At 46.6% G+C, this 11,717-nt stretch overlaps 1 long non-coding RNA gene across 1 annotated transcript in view; it reads right to left on the bottom strand.

Moving 5' to 3' along the window:
- LOC115064829 overlaps positions 1 to 346 on the bottom strand; it is a 36,710-nt gene extending 36,364 nt beyond the window's left edge. The window contains exon 1 of the long non-coding RNA XR_003844657.1: positions 139 to 346. This is a non-coding gene — a long non-coding RNA (uncharacterized LOC115064829). The remainder of the gene's footprint in view (positions 1 to 138) is intronic.
- Positions 347 to 11,717: the final 11,371 nt, after the last annotated feature.

The raw sequence follows: 11,717 nt of genomic DNA, 5'->3' as shown, positions 1-11,717 counted from the left end.
AAAAAATGGTAAAAAAAAAAAAAAAAAACCAAAGAGAGAGAGAGAGAGAGAGAGAGAGAGAGAGAGAGAGAGAGAGAGAGAGAGATTTTGTTGCCTGAAGAGCCCTTAAAGGCCAGTGGAAACCAGGAAGCTTCTGACCTTAGAGAGTTTGGCTTAGATAACTTTCTGATCATCCAATGTTCTTGAAATGTTCTGTCTCAGTCAGGGTGGAGGCTCCATGGGCAGAATGGCTTGCTGAGGGCTGGTTCCCAAGCTTGCAAAGAACGCTCCCAGACTGTCCGGGTTGGGGGAGCACTGTGGCAAAAGAGAAGCAGAGCATCACCCTGCTAGATGCTCCATTCCCCCTTGCATTTGCCAGGAAGTGCTGGTTAAGGGGACGCTGCAGCACAGGGCAGGACAAAGGTCATGCATGGGAGGAGGGGTGGTGAATGATTCATCTTCCAGTTAACAGAAAGCCATGGCAGTCCCTTCCTGAGTTCTCTGTGGACTCAGGCCATCCGGATACAGTGATCTCAGCAGAGCCCCTCTCCTCTGCTGGAGCAGTTTGCTCTCCATCATCTTCCTCTCTACTGTCCGATCCCAGTCTCGTTCTGGATGCACCGGATGCGCAGCTCTGCGTCTCTCACGGTTTTCCAGCTTCATTCCATCTTCGAGGGGGTTATTCCTCTTGTAGGACTGGGGCTTCTTGTCTGTTGACCATACAGCTGGTCAAGATTTTGTGAAAAATAAATTTAAAGATATCGACGGTGGAGGACCCTCAAATCATTGTTGTTTCTCACGTTCCATGTCCAGTGGGTAGGGCTTGGTTCTCCCTCTCCACCATCTCCTCTCTCAGAAACCGGCCTTTAGATCCCAGCTGGCCTCAGACTCATTATATAGCTGAAGATGACTTTGAACTCCTTATCCTCTCTCTACCTCCCAGATGCTGGGATCGCAGGTTTGTACCTGATTTATGTAGTGCTGTGGATTGAAACCAGGGCTTCGTGTCTGTTAGGTACTCAATCAGTGGAGTTCCATCCCCAGTCCCTCTGGTGAGTATTTAATAAAAAGTTGTGTTGTATTTAATACAAGCTGTATTTCATAATAGCTCTGTTGGTTAGAAAATGCACAGATGATTGTGAAGATGGACATTTTACATAGAGGATTAACTGAGGCGGGAAGCCTCCCTTCTAAGTGCACACCTTCCCTTGGGTAGGGCATGCCTAAAGAGGTCCCAGGAAAGAGCAGTGTTGCCTGCCTCCTGTTGCCTCTTCTTCTAAACAAGTGTGTTTATTGCTACCCACTGGCATCCTCTGCTCCAGCCTCTACAGCCCTCTGCATCCACCCAATACCAGCAATTCCCCAGGGGATTTCTGGGCCTTAAGTGTCAGGTTGGATTGCAGAGGCCTCCAGCTCTGCGTGAGCAGCTGCTGTGTTCTCACCCTCTCAAGTGTGCAGAAGGCCATTGTGGGCATTTCCAGATCATAGCACTCGAGCTGTCTTAGTTACTTTTCTATTGCTGTGGTCACACACCACGGTCAAGGCAGCTGTGCTGGCCAGTTTTATGTCAACTTGATGCAAGCTACAGTCAGCAGAGAGGAGAGGACCTCAATAAAGAGAATGCCTCTGTGGTAGTTTGAATGAGAATGGCCCCATGGGTTAATAGGAACTGGCACTATTAGGAGGTGTGGCCTTGTTAGAGTAGGGGTGGCGTTGTTAGTGGAAGTGCACCAGTTGGGGGTGGGCTTTGAGGTTTCACAAGTTCAAGAGCAAGTCTAGTGGCAGTCATTCTTTGCTGCTTGCCGATCTGGACGTAGAACTCTCGGTCACTTCTCTAGCACCAGTTGTGCCTGCATGCTGCCATGCTTCCGGACATGAAGATAATGAACTAAATCTCTGAACTGTGAACCAGCTCCAATAAATGCTTTCTTTATAAGAGCTGCTATGGTCACGGTGTCCCTTTAAAGCAATAGAAACCTTAAGACAGCCTCTATATGATTGGGCTGTAGTCAAGCCTGTAGGGCATTTTCATAATTAGTGATTGATGTGGGAGGGTCCAGCCCATTGTAGGTGGTGTCACCTCTGGGTTGGTGGTTCTGGGTTCTTCAAAAAGGGAAGGCTGAACAAACCATTAGGAGCAAGCCAGTAACACACACACACCTCCATGGCTTCTGTATCAGCTCCTGCCTCCAGGTTCCTGTCTTGTTTGAGTTCCTTCCTGACTTCCTTCAGTGATGAACTATGATGTGGAGGTATAAGCCAAATGAACCCTCCCCCCCCCAACTTGATTTTTAGTCATGGTGTTTCACTGCAGCAATAGAAACTCTAAGACAGCCACTTTAAGAAGAAAGTATTTATTTGAGCTTACTGTTTCAGAGGGGTCGAGTCCATGGTGGTAGAGCACAGGTGTGCTGGCAGGAGCAGGAAGCTGAAGGCTCACATCTTGAACCACAAGCATGAAGCAGAGAGAATAAAAATAGAAAGAGTGAGTCTTTGGACTCTTAAAGCCTCTCTCCAGTAACATACTTCTTCCAACAAGACTGTACCCCTTAAACATCCCAAACAGCACCCCCAATGCTAAACAGGAATTCAAACGTCTGAGACTACAGGGACCATTTCTTGTCCAAGCCACCACGTAAGCCAGTCTAATAAATACATCTTCTTTACACACATGTTCACAATAGCATTTGGATGATCATTTTGTCAGGTTTACTCAAGGAGAAAAAGAAAGTTCTGTCTCAGATAAAGGGAAGTGTGGAAGAAGAAGGCAGAAGTTAATGTATAAGGGCAAGTATTAATCAAAGTTCTCCAGGGAAAGAGAAGCCATGGTGCTGGTGTGAGTGTGAATGTGAGTGTGAGTGTGTGTGTCTCCACTCGCTGTATTATCAACACCAACTTCCTTGGTTTATTATGCAGCATAAGGTGCATTAGACAATTGGTAATAGGACAAGGAGGCAAAGAGTGTGGAGTGGCCCTGGGAGATAAGGAGAAAGGGTTCTAGTACCTCCTGGTGTAGAAGGAAGAGTGAGGGAGGGAGAAAGGCCTCAGAGGAGGCGATGTGCCGATGCTTGCCCTTAGCTATGTGCTAGAAGTGAAGAATGAGACACATTCATGCCTATTCCCCTTTTCATAAATGCCATTCCCCCAGAGGAGGCTGGGCTTCCCCTGTGAAGGTTTACAAGGCTTTGCTTTGGCTCTGAAGCACAGTGATTTTCTTTCTTTCTTTCTTTCTTTCTTTCTTTCTTTCTTTCTTTCTTTCTTTCTTTCTTTCTTTCTTTCTTTCTTTCTTTCTTTCTCTCTTTCTTTCTTTTACCATAAAGTCAGAAAATGATGGAATTGAAAGGGAGTTCAAGATGGGGCAAAATTGGGGGGAGGAGTGTCGGGAAGGAGTGTAGGAAAAAGAGAGATATAAAAAGACTTGAAGAATGTAGAATAATGTCACACAGGGGTTGGGACTGTAGTTTTTTCCTCTTGTGTTAACATGATTCTAGTTTACCAACAAACCCAAAAGAGACATGCTGGATGGGCGGATCTGGTGGCCGGGGCTGCCATTTCACTGCATTCAGGGAGTTTTGGTGCCCATGGATTTTCCTTTGCTTGCAGAACGCTTGAAAGGAGCTAGAGCCCAGAGACATCTGCCCAATGCAGTCGGGAAAGGGCAGGAGCGCATGCGCAGTGAGCTCTTGGCGTCTCCTATCGCTTCTGAGAAAAGCGCAGAGGAATGTCTGTTCTTCCCTTCCTATAGGTGGTGAAGACAGACTAAGAGGCTAGGTCTGTGGACTACAGACCAGGATCCAAGTCAGCAGGAATGTTTTCTGCTTTGGTTTTTAAATTTTCACTAGGGAAACTTATTTGGGAAACTTTGCCAGAGTCTCTGAAGCTTTCTATTACATTCCCCCTGTCCCCACCCCAGAGTGATGTCACAGTCAGGGAGCTGTGACAGGAGACACCAAAGTGAATGTTCTGTCTGCTGCTGCAGCAGCACATTGGAGACTCTCTGGGGCTTTGAGGGTCTGGGGCTTGGCCTTGGATTTGGCTTTTCATTCCTTTTAAAGGGCTGCCCACATCATCACAGGCTGCTTGGAGAAAAGAAAGAATGTCACTGATTCTTTCCATTTTCCCGGGCTCCAAAGCATAGCCAGCAGCTCTAGGCACAAGATCACCATCGGACCTTGCTCCAGCTGTGGCTCACGTACCCATGGGCTTGCATTCTGAAAACGGTCCAAGATGGTCTGGACTCCAGAGACACATATGCTAGGAGCGTAAGACGGCCAGCAGTCAGATGCGAACCGTAGGAGGCTAGGGAGAGAGCCTGGGTCTCATGGCTAGAGCTCCCTCAGAGCCAAGAATTGGGCCAGCAGGAATGAACTTCCAACTTTGCAGGATTTTTCATTCTCTACAAGGAGATGCAGGAAGTGAAACTGAGTCAATAATCAGTCTTACCACTCAATAGATATTAGAGACAGGTGGATTCCCACGGCTGGCTGGCCAGTCAGCTTGGCCTACTTGGTAAGTTCTGGGCCAATGAGAGACATCCTGTCTTAAAAAAAAAGGCAGCCAGCATCTGAGGGATGCTATATGTATAACCACCCCCACACAGTAAACTAAGGATCCAAGCTTGTTTCCCCAGAAGTTTAGAACGCTGAGGCAGGAGGATCTCAATTTCAGGAATTGCCTGGGTTACAGAGGGAGTTCAAGGCCAGCCTGGGCAACTAAATGACTCCATGTCTGAAAACCAAAAGGGAAAAGGAGGGGTGTGGGGGTGGGGGTCGCATTAATGAGACCCCAGAGTCAGTAAACAAATATGTGACAAATCAAATAAAGCAAGGCAAAGAATGTTCTGTACAGGAAGTTTTTATCTGGGTGACAGTTGAGGGTATGTTTATACACGCATAGAACATTTTTGGAAGTGTGCACAGGAAGCAGCTCCTTCAGGGGAAGTAGACAGGATTTGGAGTGGGAGGCTAACCGTTTAAACATTTTAAATAAACGTGGAATGTATCACATTTCCAGTGGAGTGTATAAAACACATGTACCATCTGAAAAGTAATTGTAGAGCATACCAGACTTAATGTACATATATTGTATAATAAATTCCTACGCTTGGAATTTTATACTGTCTGACTTCAGTAATCTGCTACTTTTCCTATTGAAGGGGAGCTCTGTGAAGCAGTCCAGGACATTCCTTCTTCTTCTACTTCCTGAGTGGACAGAGGGCAGAGAACTTAGTGGAGGAGCCTGGGGTATGGCCAGGAAAAGCAGTAGTGTGACCAGGCGGAAATAGCATGAGCCAGGAGAAGAGGACACAGGGATCGGGGAACCAGGACCCATGCTGTTTCTAGGGCAACCAGAGTCTGCCTGGTCTGGAGTTTTCTTAGCTTTGGAGGGTAGTAAATTATCCTAGGTTCTAGGATGGAGCTGTCTACAAAAAGGAAGTACACGTTAGGGTCTGCATAGTCTGGTAGATGATGTGATAGCCTGCCAGCCCAGTGACATGGCTGTAGGGTGGGGAGGGTCCCTGCTTGCCCTTGTGCTGTAGCTCACAGCAACGGGAGTGGGCATTCACCCTTCACCCAGGATGCCTAAGGACTTTCTCATTACTTATACCAGATCAGTATGATACCCGAAGTTTGCAGGCAATGAAACAGAAGAACCTCAGAAAAATCAGGTGACTCGCTGGTGGCCACAGCTGATGAAGAGCAGAGGGTTGTGTGGTTGGCAAGCCAGCACTCCTGCCCTCACTCAGTACATCTTTCCACTTCCATCTTGTAGTCTGACAAGAGCCTCACTTCAGAATGACTTTCCCACAAGCATCTTATTCCGGGCCTTGACATTCTCATGTCTCTCTATGACATTGACCATGATAGCAAGATAAATGGGGAGTGAATGCCGAGGTAAACATGCGTGACATTGGGAGGCGCCCAGCAACCCTGGCTCTTACCACCTGCCCTCTGTCAATCATTAAGGGTTATGGGCATGGGAATATTGAAGGCCCACGGTGTTCCAGAACACAGCCTCTGAGGAATGGGGCCCGCTTGAATCCTCCTGCTCTCATATTTGTTCCTCAGAGTAGATGGGCAGCAGACCTGTGTGCTCTGTCCTGTCTTTGCTGGGTAAGTATAGGCGGTGGTAACTTCTGTGGGAAGGAAGAAGTTAATGGACTTGATCCCCTTCCTTACCCCCAACTCTCCTGGAAACACACCAGTTTTGGTTTTCTCATCCTTGAACAGTCTGTGGGTGAGCACTATTTTCTGGTGTGTGTCACAAGGCAGTGACTTTGTAGGAAGATTTGGCAAAGATCCCTCAGAAGGGAAGGAATACAGACACCGCAGAGGATGGCCTGGCCTCTGGCTATGATCCACAGGGCTCCTCTACTCATGCAGGAAGGTGATAAGTGTGGCTATGTGTGCATGCCTGCTATGAACGGTGGAAGGGCCTTATGGGTTATGTCCAGAGCCTGCAGTGTTGCTTGCTTTTTTGGGGGGGAGTATGGTGGGATGCGTCGATGTAATCATGCTAACTTCCATCTCCAGCCAACCTCCAAACATGCTCCAGTCCCTGACAAAAGTAATTCTCCCTTGAACAGTAACAGGTGGGAAGTGTGCCAGTATGAGCCTATACTGTAAATTCTTCTCCTCGACAGGACAGAACTCAATGACTATCTCACCTTTAGAAGCTTGGCCATGGTTGGCGGTTTGTCGATCTGTTTAAATCCAGCTTATCAGCAGGAATGAACGCCCTCAGAATTAAAGTGGGGGGTAGGGGGAGGAGAATTTGACTCTGCCAAGCTGATGATTTATGAAGGAACACTGATCTGGAATGGATGAGGAGAGGGGAGGAAAGGAAGGTAGGGGTCTGTGGGATTCCACTCACAACCTATAAAAGCAGCAACATTACTCTGACAAGGGATCGTGTTCCAAGATACATTTCCTTCTGTGAAGGATAAGGCATCTGGCATCCATCACTTTGTAGCGACAGAGCAACTGGGGGGACTGCAACTGCCCTTGGGGTACTTAGCAGGTGTGGGAAGGGACCAGATGGGACCCAGGGCTGGATCTGCAACAGTTGTGGCCTTGAGACTGTACTTTCCCTGGGTTGTCCACAAAGCCAGTCAGGCATGACTTCCCACAGCCTAAGGAGGCCCTGTCCTCCCTTAACCAACAGTTCCCTAAGCCTCATTCCCTTCATGTAGCATCTTAACTCAAAGTGCATTCATAGCATCCTTTCCCTCCATGATTACTACCCAGAACTTTACACACCCATCACACCAATGGCTCTTGTATGTTTAGCCTTGTATTCTGCTTTTGCACGGTTGCTTCCCACTTTCATGCACATAGAATCTCCAGCAATAAGCATTGTCTCTGTGACATGAGCTCTGTGAGTCAGTAACCTGGGCTGCATCCCATCTCTGCCTCTTTGTATGATTTGGGTTTGTTTTATTTGAATTCCATTTTTCTTACTGGCAGTGTTCAATGGTTGTGTACTTACACCCATTGCACTATTGGGAGAATGAGGTGGAACAACAGCTTAGCCAGTAACTAGGACATGGATACTGTTCATTCCATGGAGAAGATGGAGAAGATGATGACAATGATGATGATGACTTGTCTTAGTTTGGGTTTAATTGGTGTGAAAAGATACCATGACCAAGGCAACTCTTATAAAGGACATTTAATTGGGGCTGGCTTATAGGTTCAGAGATTCAGTCCATTACCATCAATGTGAGAAACAGTAGTGATCTGGCAGGCATGGTGCTGGAGGAGCTGAGAGTTCTACATCCTTGACCTTAAGGCAGCCAGGAGAAGACTGTTCCACACTGGGTAAAGCATGAGTATTAGGAGGCCTCAAAGCTCAGCTATGCAGTGACTCAATGACTACTCCCTCCAACAAGGCCACACCTCCTCCAACAAGGCCACACCTCCTCCAAGGCCACACCTTCTCCAACAAGGCCACGCCTCCTCCAGTAAGGCCATACCTCCTCCAATAAGACCACATTAACTAATAGTGCCACTCTCTATGTCTATGGCCAAGCATTCAAACATATGAATCTATGGAGGCCAAACCTACTCAAACCATCACAGCAATGATAGAAGCAGAACTTTGTAATCATAGAAAACAAAGCAGAACACTGTGAATGATTGTTTGAAACAACAAAGGTGTTTCATATACCCCATAACTTGGCTACCAATTGCCTTTCACGTCATTTTGAGATAACTGGCACCAAGGTCCCCTCTGAGCCCTGTACATGAGCTTTGGAATGACCTGTGTATGAACTATGATAATGGGAAAATCACTTAATCTCTCTGGGTCTTAGTTTCCTCATATGTAAAATGGAAATAATAATAATTTCTCATGACTGTGGGGGGGATCAAATGAGATAAGGTGGATAGCCTGTTGAGATAGCAACAAGTACAATTTTCCTTACTTCTGCATTGCCCTAGAAGGTTCTATGCTCCTCTTATATCAGCCCTGGTGGGATTTGAATGAAAAGGGCCTTTATAGGATCGTACGAAGTAACTAATTAAAAAGATTGTGACCTGTAACCTTGTTGGAGTAGGTTGCACTTCTTGGAGGAAGTATGTCCCTGGGTGCCGGCATTGAAGTTTCAAGTGTTCAAGCCAGGCCCAGAGTCACTCTCTCTTCCTGCTGTCTGGTGATACCCGTGTAGAACTCTCAGCTACCTCTCCAGCACCATGTCTACCTGGGTGCCATCAAGCTCCCTACCATGATGCCGTTGGAATAAACCTCTGAACCTGGAAGCAATCCACAATTGTATACTTCCCTTTAAAGGAGTTGCTGTGGTCATGGCTTCATAAAAAATGAAAACTCTGACTAAGAAACCCTGTCTTGAAAAACCAAAAGCCAAATCCAAAAGCAAAAGCAAAATCATACCAAAACAAATCAAACCAACCCAACTCAACCCTACTAAGACAGTCCTTTTCCTTCCCAGTTGTCTTTGAGACTTGCCTCCCAGATACATTCTTCCACACATGGACTTCCTGTTGAAATATTTTGTCACATGCTGTGGGGTCTTTGATGACTTTGTGCATGTCTAATTTGCCCCACAAAGTGGATGGTAACCTCTGAAGGGTGCGCTTATCTTTAGCACACCCCTTTTTTTCTTACCAGAAGTACAGGGTAAACAGGGGAGTTGAGCATCTTTGAAGTTAGGAGGAGCCAGGTGAGAGGTAGTCTGGAAGCTTAAGGCATTAGCACCCTCCAAAGCTGCGTTTCTTCTCTCCCCTCACCTTGCTTCATTGTTTTGCAAATCCACCACATACTTTCAACTTTTAAAGAGGAACCATAATTCCCAGAGACCAAGGGACAGAAAAATTTGTAGCTTTTATTAAGAAGGGAAAATAGGATATTGGTCTTAAAGGAGGATATGGGATATTCATTTATTTATTATTTTTCATTCAACAAATATTTATGTGATGTTGTGTGTGTGTATGTGTGTGTGTGTGTGTCCATGTCCAAGACACTTATGCTTGACTCTGAGAGGGGAGGAAGGTTTCAAAGAGTGGACAAATTTCCTGTCCTTAATAAATTTATAGCCTTGGGTCACTGAGTTGGGTCTAGTTGACCTGAGAGCCTGGAATTCCATCGCTTTAATGAAGTCCATTCCCTCAGACTCGTGGGGTTTATCCTGAAGATGTAGATGCGTTTTGCCTCTCACAATCCTCTTTGAAGATTTTTTTGTTGTTGTTGAATAAACCTTTGTGGATCTTGTTTCTAGCTCAAGGTCTGACAAATGGTAGAACTGGCAGGTATTCGTTCCGTGGATGAGTGATGCTGCAGAGACACGGAGGAACCTAGAACTAAGGGAAAGTCCCCTGGCCTTGGGTAGCCTTTGTGCAGTCTGGGAGCTCTTTCTCTGTGCGGGTCCTGTATCAGGTATGCCAGATGAGCTCAGGCCTCCCGAGATGCTTCGGTATATCGGGAGAACAACAAAAGATGTCTGAGCAGCCTGCACTAGCAGTAGGCTTCCTGTTGCAACCAGTGCCTCTAATGTGAGCATCAGAGGCATTCCATATGACCGCAAGGCTTGCTGGCTCAGCCTCTGATTTTGATGTGCAGCATATGGCCTTGATATGACTGGAAGAGAGGATGGGAGAATGCAGAAGCATCACCTAGATTAAGACTTGCTCGGGCCTTGGTTCTTGTCAGCCCAAGTAATCTCCTTGTCAGGAGAGCAGCGTATGATCTGGACTCTATCCGCAAGCTGTGTTGATTCAGGCAACTCATTTCAGTACTTTGGGCCCTAGTTTCTCCATCTGGGAAGCGACAGGGCAGGTGTGAAGAGCCTCTTTAAGCTCCTCCTCTCCCATTTCGTGAAGTCCTTGTTGCTAGCGTGTAGCTGTGGGGTTTGGCTGGGAGGCATTGCTATTTCAGATTGTTAAGGAATTGAGGAGAGAAGGAAGGAATTTGAAGAGAGGGGATATGAAGTGGACCCTGAAATGAGACCCAAAGCTTTTTCCCTTAGTCCTTTGCACTTGACACTACTATGGACTTTGTCTTTGCTGTCCTGTCTTCCCCTGTGCCCAATGATGGTGGCAGATGTGACAGAAACAGAGGTGTGAGCTGTGCTTGTCCCTCTGTGAAGTGAGGCTAATGTCACCCCTGACTTGAAGGTTATAAGGATTAATGAATTCACCTATATACTGCACTTTTTAACCTTCAACCATCCCAGAAATGTAAGAGATTATTCTTCAGGCTAGCCTGGATGGGAAACACACCAGCCAACAGTACCCTTCTTTCATGGGAATATTTCATTATAGGAGTGCTTTATCTGACCCTTGTCAGTGGCCTGCCCTTTTGGTGTTTTTCTTTGTCCTTAGGAGATAGAAGGATTGCGGGCCAGACTTTGTTTCCTTGGGTGGCTTACATTAGATCAGGAAAAGCATTTCTGTATGGTCTGCTGTATCGCACCTTGTGTGTACAACAGCATTTCTAGGTGTCGAGTGTGAGTCTTCTCTCCTTCCCTGGAGCAAAGAGGTCCACAAAGCAGTGTTGGAGGAGATGCTGGAGTAGGTAGCTGGTATGTAGCTGTCTTGTAATTGGATCTCAATTACAGGTATAAATGACAGGGATTTGTTTAGAATCCTCAGCTCCTTAATAAGCTCTGGGTTTCAATTGCTGCATGGTTGCTGAGAGTTTGAAGGACTTTAGACAACACCTAGTCGAGTGACCCCTTAGACCTGAGACCTGGGGCTTGATTGAAGTGACCTAGCTCATTTACAAAGGAGTAGTGACTAGGATCACACCTCAGGCCAGGGTCTTGTGCTCTCTCCAACCTCCTATAGATAGTTCCGTTTCCTCCATCTTCTCTCTTGTCCTGACTCTGTTTTATTTTCTCAACTTGACACAAGCTAAAGCATTTGCGAGGAGGAAGTCTGTAGGATGTTTTCTTGATTAATGATGAATGTGGGAGAAACCCCCAAAACAAGGGGCTGTGTCACTTACCCCCAAAGGTAGTCCTGGGCAGTATAAGAAAGCAGATTGAGGAAGGTTTTGGCTGCACGCCAATACGCAGTATTCCCCAGTGGCCACTGCATCTCTCCTTGGAACCTAACTCAGGTTCCTGTCCTGAGTTCCTGTTCTGAGTTTCCTTTATGAAGGACTGTCGGCTGTGATGTGAAATAGATGTCCCTTCCCAAGATACATATGGCCGTGGTGTTTATCACAGTAAATGAATACCCACCCACCCCCCACTTCCCATCAGGTTTCAGCTTTCCCTC

The sequence above is a fragment of the Mus pahari genome, chromosome 10 (assembly GCF_900095145.1).
Source record: "Mus pahari chromosome 10, PAHARI_EIJ_v1.1, whole genome shotgun sequence".
Taxonomy (NCBI): domain Eukaryota; kingdom Metazoa; phylum Chordata; class Mammalia; order Rodentia; family Muridae; genus Mus; species Mus pahari.
The sequence above is the reverse complement of the archived record's forward strand: the minus strand, read 5'-3'. Positions and strand labels throughout refer to the sequence as shown.